At 42.4% G+C, this 8,572-nt stretch overlaps 1 long non-coding RNA gene across 1 annotated transcript; it reads right to left on the reverse strand.

The window, feature by feature from the left end:
• Positions 1–1,790: 1,790 nt before the first annotated feature.
• On the reverse strand, positions 1,791–7,376 carry LOC145717382 (uncharacterized). Its single transcript, XR_014140558.1, has 2 exons — positions 4,423–7,376; positions 1,791–4,327 (listed from the first exon to the last, which is right to left on the reverse strand). It is a non-coding gene; the product is annotated as an uncharacterized LOC145717382 (long non-coding RNA).
• Positions 7,377–8,572: the final 1,196 nt, after the last annotated feature.

An 8,572-nucleotide genomic window follows, 5' to 3' on the forward strand; every position in this document is an offset into this window, starting at 1 on the left:
AAAAAAAATTTTTTTTATATCTTTTAAAAAACAAAAACAAACAAAAAACCAGGGGTACCTGGGTGTCTCAGTAGGTTGAGTGTCCAACTCTTTTTTTTTTTTTTAAAGATTTATTTATTTATTTGAGAGAGCGAGAATGAGAGAGAGTACATGAGGGGGGAGGGTCAGAGGGAGAAGCAGGCTCCCCACCGAGCAGGGAACCCGATGTGGGACTCAATCCCGGGACTCCAGGATCATGACCTGAGCCGAAGGCAGTCGCCCAACCAACTGAGCCACCCAGGCGCCCAGAGTGTCCAACTCTTGATTTCAGCTCAGGTCTTGATCTCAGAGTTGTAAGACTGAGCCCCTCATTGGGCTCTGAGCTAGGTCGGGAGCCTGCTTGAGATTCTCTCTTCTTCTCCCTCTGCTCCTTCCCCCCACCCCCACCAGCGCTCATGTGCTCTCTCTGTCTCAAATAAACAAACAATAAGAGTATGCTAAAACTTATATGAAGGAGAAAGGTCCATGAATGGCTCAGATAACCTTAAAAAAGACAAGTAAATGGAGAAAAGGAGGCTCACTCTACCAGATATTAAGACATATTGCAAGGCCATATAATAGGGTATCGGTGCAATAGACAAATGGAACAAAGCAGAGAACTCTAAGAAGGACCCATTTATAAAGAGAACTTGATATGCAATTTTTTTAATGATTTTTTATTTTTATTTTTTTACTAGACAGGGAGAAAGTACAAGCAGGGGGAGCAGCAGACAGAGGGAGAGGGAGAAGCAGACTCCCCACTCAGCAGGGAGCCCGATGCGGGACTCAATCCCAGGACCCTGGGATCATGACCTAAGCCGAAGGCAGACGCTCAACTGTCTGAGCCACCCAGGCACCCCCTGATATGCAATTTTTAAAAAGGCATCACAGGGGCACCTAGGGGGCTCAGCCGATTAGGCATCCGACTCTTGATATCAGCTCAGGTCTTGATCTCAGGGTCGTGAGTTCGAGCACCAAATTGGGCTCCACGCCCTACTTAAAAAAATAAAAATAAAAAATAATTTTAAAAAGTATCACAAATGAATGGGGGAAAGAAGAGATCATTTATTAGGTGAGGTTGGAAAAACACATGTGGAAAAAAATAAAACTGGATTGCTACCTAACAATCCTCTGAAGGGTGAAATCCAGACAAGTTAAGGAACTAAATGTGAAAGTAAAACTATAAAGCAAAGTGACAGGGGAAAACTTAAACTAAACTTCAAAAGCACAAACTGTACAGGAAAACAGACAAGAATTTCACAACATCAAAACTGTTTCTATCCACGAAAGATACCACATAGAGTTAATGGGTGACAAAGGAAGGAGGTATTTGCGTTGTCTAAAACATAATAGGGGATTGCTATCTAAAGTATACAAGGACCCAAGGGCCATCTTTCTGTTCAGCCATTCTCAGCATGGCTTTTGTCCCCAGGTGGCTGCAAGATGGTCACTGCAGCTCCAGACAGTTGATCCTCACACAGCTACATCCAAACTCAGGAAAACTGTCGTTCTCTACATCTCCGGGTATTGTGGAGAAACACCTTTCATAGACGTCTCCTAGCAGAACTCCCCTGTGAGGTCCCATTGATCAGGACTGGGTCACACATCCCTGCCCTGCTGCAAGGGTGGCCTTTGTGGGCATTCTCAGCATGTGTGGTGGAAGACAGACTGGCCGGCAGGAAGAGGGCTGAGAACCGCAGTTGCAGGAGTCGCAGAGAAAGCTGCCACGTCTCCCCTCCATTTTCTCCACTCTCATGTCACTCCTATGAGGCTGACATCAGCACTACTTCATGGACTCCATAGCCTTGCATCACCTCCAATGATACTAATTATACTTATTCTAAAGGCTTGTTCCAATTCTATTAGCTACGTTTTGAGTGAAGTTCTGGTTTTTTACTCTATTTCAAGTGAAGTTCTGTGTTTTACTCCAATATACTACTCCCATATCTAGGGACTCTTTACCATAGGGTCCATTTTTTTCCCACTAAGATCCCTACTAGATTTAAACTTTCTCTACTTGGGCAGCTGACCTTGGGGTTAGGGATGTAGCTGAGGAAGTTACAGATTTGATTGTTGGGGCTTATACCCTACGTGGTTTTCAGTGAGACTGAAAGATGGGTAGAATATGCTACAAGGAAAAATGCCTCAGCAGCTAGTTTTCCAGACTTAAGTGCTCCTCATTTCTCTTTGGTATTGCCAACCACCTGAGACACTGCCTGAGCTCTGAGATACTGCTCCTATGTGGAGATAGTCCTTGCAATTGTGTGAACTACAGAAGGAAGGATGGAGTGGGGTACAGGGAGAATAGGCCTGGAGGCTTTGACTGTAATACCCAGCTCCCATTGTGAGGCTTCCTTCTGCTCCCAGTTTCCACCACCTCCCATCTGAGATAGGAGCCCCCACTTCTTGTCCTACTATACAACGGATTCCCACATGCACACTGGACTGCCATTACCTTCTTCAATTCAATCCCATCTGATTTTAGTTGGGAATTCCTCATGATCTCTAAGAATGCATCTTGTCTTAGAGCTCATCTATGAATACATTAAAATTCTTTTTCCCTATCATTTCAAGAGTTTGGGGAAAAGGACTGAAACTGCAAGATGTGCTCAGTTCACCATCTTGGACCAGAAACTCTTCCATAAAATTCAAGTAAAATACTATTTTTGTTTTTAAAAAATCATCATGTCTATTTCATTTATATATTTTCTTCTACCTGTCCATCCATCCATTCATCCAGCCATCCATCCAACCATCCATCCTTCTATCTATATATACATAAAGGGAAAGATATCTGGAATTCTTTTAACTTAATATTAAAATGGTTATTTCTGGGTGGTGGAATTTAAAGGTATTTTCTAATTTTTAACTTTTTCTGAATTTATAATAAATATGTATCATTTTTACAAATAAATTCATTTTTTTTAAGATTTTACTTATTTGAGAGACAGAGAATGAGAGAGAGAGAGCATGACAGGGGGAAGGGTCAGAGGAAGAAGCAGACTCCCTGATGAGGAGGGAGCCCAATACGGGATTCGATTTCCGGACTCCAGGATCATGACCTGAGCCGAAGGCAGTTGCTTAACCAACTGAGCCATCCAGGCGCCCACAAATAAATTCATTCTTAAAAGCATGTTAAGTGTAGTTGTCTTTCAGTGTTACAGGTAACTTAATCTTGCCCATCTGCATTTCCCAGTTTCAACAGTGTACCTACATTTTATTACAATGTTAAGAAAAAGTTCAAAAGGTGAAATCAGCAGTCATCAGGACCAGTAAGTAGTTCAGTGGTACCATCAAATATACTGAAGAGGAGACGCCTGGGTGGGGCATTTGGTTAAGCAGCTAACTCTTGGTTTCAGCTTAGGTCGTGATCTCAGGGTTGTGAGATCAGGTCCCACATCGGGCTCCACACTCAGTGTGGAGTCCACTTAAGACTCTCTCTGCCCCTCCCCCCTCAAATAAATAAATCTTTAAAATATGTGTGTGTGTGTGTAATACACAGCTCCCATTGAGGATATGAGGAGTATTGTTGTTTTCAAACAGGAGTGGTTTGAGTCATCATATTTGGGTCTAAGTAATGAAAGGGATTAAACCATGTACACGTAGGAAACACCTGTATCAGGACTTTCACAGTTGAGTTATAAGTGCAGTCAAGTCACTCTTCTAAAAGCCCTTTCTCTGTGAAGACCAGATGCAAAAGAGAGAGTTCAGAGGGAACTGGTCCAAATGACCAACAACTGATGAATGGATAAAAAAAATATGGTCTATCCATAGAATAGAAAATTATTCAGCAATAAAAAGGAATGGAGTATTGATACATGCTACAACATGGATGAACCCTGAAAAACAGTACACTGAGAGAAGCCAGTCATAAAGACAACATATTGCATGATTCCATATATGAAATGTCCAGAATAGGCAAATGTCTAAAGACAGAAAGCAGATTGTTTCCAAAGGCTGGGGGTGTTGGAGGGAAAAGCGGAGAGATTGCCAATGGGTGTAGGGTTTCTTTGGGGATGATGAAAATGTTCTAAAACTGATTGTGGGGTAGTTGCCCAACTCTGAATATACTAAAAACCACTATTTTACACCTTAAATGGGTGAATTGTATGGTATGTGAATTATATTTCAATAATGCTGTTTAAAATAAAAAAACTGGGGCCACCTGGGCAGCTCAGTCGTTAAGCATCTGCCTTTAGCTCAGGTCGTGATCCCAGGATCCTGGGATCGAGTATTCAGTCAGGCTCCTTGCTCCGCGGGGAGTTTGCTTCTCCCCCTGCCTGCAGCTCCGCCTGCTTGTGCACTCTCTCTGACAAATAAATAAATAAAATCTTAAATAAATAAATAAATAAATAAATAGAAATACATTTTAAAAAATAAAAATAAAATAAACTGGCTGCTTACACATCTGCCTCTTTGTGAGAAGTATTCAGGTTTTTCCTTGGGCCTCTGAAATCACACTATCCTAGGAACATTTGTTTGGAAATGCATTTTGTGCGAGAACTGGGGCATTATTAGAATCACAACCATTTATAAAGGGCTTCATGATGTCCACAACTTGCTCCATGTGTTCCTCCTCCAAAAGGTGAACTGAAATGATTAAAAATATGGATTATGAGGGGCTCCTGGCTGGCTCAGTTGGTAGAGCATGCAACTTGATCTCAAGATCATGGGTTTAAGCCCCGCACTGGGTATAGAGATTACTTTTTTTTAAATGGTGAAAATAAAGATTAAAAGAACAGGATTGGGGAGCGCCTGGGTGGCTCAGTCGTTGGGCATCTGCCTTTGGCTCAGGTCATGATCCCAGGGTCCTGGGCTCCTTGCTCAGCGGGAAATCTGCTTCTCCCTCTCCCTCTGCTGCTCCCCCTGCTTGTGTTCCCTCTCTCGCTGTGTCTCTGTCAAATAAATAAATAAAATCTTAAAAAAAAAAAAAAAAAGAACAGGACTGGAAGTGCTGGTGTTATTGTAGTTAGAGGCTAGCAGTAAAGGACATGATGCCCTATCTGTCTTAGGAGCTCCTGAGCATGGCGGTGCTTATCAAGTAACTGATAGGGAAACTTTCCCATATATGATTTCACTTCACCCTCGAAACCACCTTTACTAGCAGGCACTACAGATCTTGGTTTTTGTTTTTTAGTTTTTTTAAAGATTTTATTTATTTATTTGACAGAGACCGACACAGTGAGAGAGGGAACACAAGTGGGGGGAGGGAGAGAGGGAGAAGCAGGCTTCCTGCTGAGCAGGGAGCCCAATGTGGGGCTCAATCCCAGGACCCTGGGACCACGACCTGCGCCGAAGGCAGATGCTTAACGACTGAGCTACCCAGGCGCTCCCAGATCTTGTTTTTATAGATGAGGAAACTGAGGCTAGCTTAGAGAAGCAAAGGAACTTGCCAAGAACCCATGGTCATGGAGTCAAGGAGACTGACAAGGTAAAGACTTAACTCACCTGAGGACATCTCCAAAAAACAAAGCGACGCACTCAGATATCACCCCTCAATGCCCATGTTCTTGGCAGCATCTTATCATACAGGCATATGGCAGCTTTATCTTCTCCGAAAGTCACCATTTCTCCTGACTCTTTTTTACAGAGACAATTTTTCCTGACCTTTTCATTACCTGGATTCATCTCAAGAGCATTTCATTATCTGTTTTTGAAGAATCTTCTTAGCCCAATAATTTTCCTGTCTTTCCCTGAGGGCCTGGTGCAAGCCAGGGAATTCCAGGTACCTCTTCTCTATATTTGCTTCTCGCGACCTGATAAACATTTCTTCAAGGTATGGCAACACAGAACTACCAGCACATCGTTAGATCTCCGAAGTCTGGTCAGGGTCCTGGATATCTCAGGGAGGGTCTTTCAAACCCACGTATATTTTTAAGAATTAGAGGGAGTCTGCTGTTTGTTATAAAATGGAATTTACTGCTTCCATCAATTTTGGCCATCTTTAGTGACTCCTATCCCATCCCCGCCACACACCGATATACACAGAGTCACAAGGTTGCATTGTGCACAATGCTTCTGATCAGCATACAGGACTGAGACCCACCTAACAGAGGCTGGTCCTCAGATAACATCAGGACTTACACCCGGTTCTCCTGACTTCTACCTCAGGTTTACTCTGTGTTACTCCACACAGCATCTTATGTAGATGATTCACACATATAAGTGCAAACTCTTGACAGAGCTGCACGGTTACTAGACAAACAAGCATTCTGTGTTAGCCAGTAAATCACAAGCTACATTTTTAGAATGTTTCTCTTCTGACTTGGCTAACTCCACAATACATACAGGTGCCCAAATGCTGAACAAGAATTTTTTGTTGTCGGAATGAGTCTTCCTAGTAGAAATTATTTCTGGTACAAATGGTGTAGTTTCTCCATTATACAATGTATAATGTAAATGTGTTTATAATCTGAATGGCTAATGACAGCCTTCCCTGATATCACATAGTTTCTCTTCATCCATCAGTTTAATCAGTCAATTAAAAGATAGAGATCTTAAATAGGACTCTTTGTACACCTGGGGTTATGATCCCATTTGGTGCTATGCCTTTTCAAACCACCTCCTTAGAATCCTAAGCAGAGAGCAAAGAACAGAAATTCTATGCCATTAGTTTATAGCCTACAGATCAGCAGATTGTAAAGGTCCTCTACCTCTATTATTCCATTTAATCCTTCCAGCAAACCTATGGAAATAAAGATTATGTAACAAAAAGACACATTGCCAGAAAAGATCAGAGCTAGTATCCAAATCCAGGTATTTCCAACCTAAGAACTGATGCTCTTCCTACTACACCATGATTTAAGAGACAGACACATTCATGTAACAATATGACACAAACAATTGTAGGATAGCTTCTCATAAGAGAAGTATAAATGAATGCTGCCCAACCCCCCTAATAAGGATCCTTATTAGCTGGTAGAAAATTGGGGAAGAGTTCAGGAGGAAATAGCAACTGAAAGAGGCCTTTAAGAATGGATAAAATGTTGGGGCGCCTCAGTGGCTCAGTCAGTTAAATGTCCAACTCTGGATTTCACTCGGGTTATGGTCTCCGGATCCTGGGTTGAGGTCCTGGGATCAAGCCCTGCTCAGCAGGCAGTCTGCTTGTCTGCCCCTCCCCCTGCTCACGCTCATGTGCATGAGCTCGCTCTCTCTGAAATAAATCTTTTTTTTTTTAAAGATTTTATTTATTTATTTGAGAGAGAGAATGAGATAGAGAGAGAGCACAAGAGGGGGGAGCGGGAGAGGGAGAAGCAGACTCCCTGCTGAGCAGGGAGCCGATGCGGGACTTGATCCCGGGACTCCAGGATCATGACCTGAGCCGAAGGCAGTCGCTTAACCAACTGAGCCACCCAGGCGCCCAATCTTTTTTTTTTTTTTTAAGATTTTATTTATTTGGGGTACCTGGGTGGCTCAGTTGTTAAGCGTCTGCCTTCGGCTCAGGTCATGATCCCAGCGTCCTGGGATGGAGCCCCACATCGGGCTCCCTGTCCGGAGGAAAGCCTGCTTTTCCCTCTCCTACTCCCCCTGCTTGTGTTCCCTCTCTCGCTATCTCTCTGTCAAGTAAATAAATAAAGTCTTAAAAAAAAAAAAAGATTTTATTTCTTTGTCAGAGAGAGAGATAGAGCGCACAAGCAGGGGGAGCGGCAAGCAGAGGGAGAAGCAGACTACCTGCTGAGCAGGGAGCCCAATGTGGGACTCAATCCCAGGACCCTGGGATTATGACCGGAGCCGAAGGCAAATGCTTAACAGACTGAGCCACCCAGGAGTCCCAGTGAATAAATCTTTAAAAAAACGAATAAAATATTATTCGGTCCTGAAAATATAGCCATCAGGTAAATTCCCCATGCAGATTTACAGGGGACTATCCTTCATACTCATACTTCTCCTGAAAATTCCTCAGTACTTCAGAGCCCTGCTCGTTTTTTTTTTTTTTTTAAGTTTTTATTTAAAAATCCAGTTAGTTTACAAACAGTGCAATTTAGTTTCAGGTGTGCAATATAGTGATTCAACACTTCCATACATCACCCGGTGCTCATCACACCTGCACTCCTTAATCCCCATCACCTATTTCACCCATCCCCCCACCCACCTCCCCTCTGGTAACCATCAGTTTGTCCTCAGCAGTTAAAAGTCTTTTCCTTAGTTTGTCTCTCTCTTTTTTCCCCCTTATTTGTTTTGCTTCTTAGATTGCACATATGAGTGAAATCATATGGTATGTCTTTCTCTGACTTATTTCGCTTAGCATTATATTCTCTAGTCCTATCCATGTCGTAGCAAATGGCAAGATTTCATTCTTTTTATGACTAATATTCCATGTATATGATGTATATGTATATATACACCACATCTTCTTTAACCATTCATCAGTCAATGGACACTTGGGTTCTTTCCATAATTTGGTTATTGTATGTAGATAATGCTGTTATAAACAGCTGAGTGCATGTATCCCTTTGAATTAGTACTTTTGTATTCTTTGAGTAAATACCTAGTGGTGCAATTGCTGGATTGTAGGCTAGTTTTATTCCTAACTTTTCAAGGAAACTCCATACTG

Source organism: Leptonychotes weddellii, chromosome 15 (genome assembly GCF_054177405.1).
Source record: "Leptonychotes weddellii isolate Sample4059 chromosome 15, ASM5417740v2, whole genome shotgun sequence".
Classification (NCBI taxonomy): domain Eukaryota; kingdom Metazoa; phylum Chordata; class Mammalia; order Carnivora; family Phocidae; genus Leptonychotes; species Leptonychotes weddellii.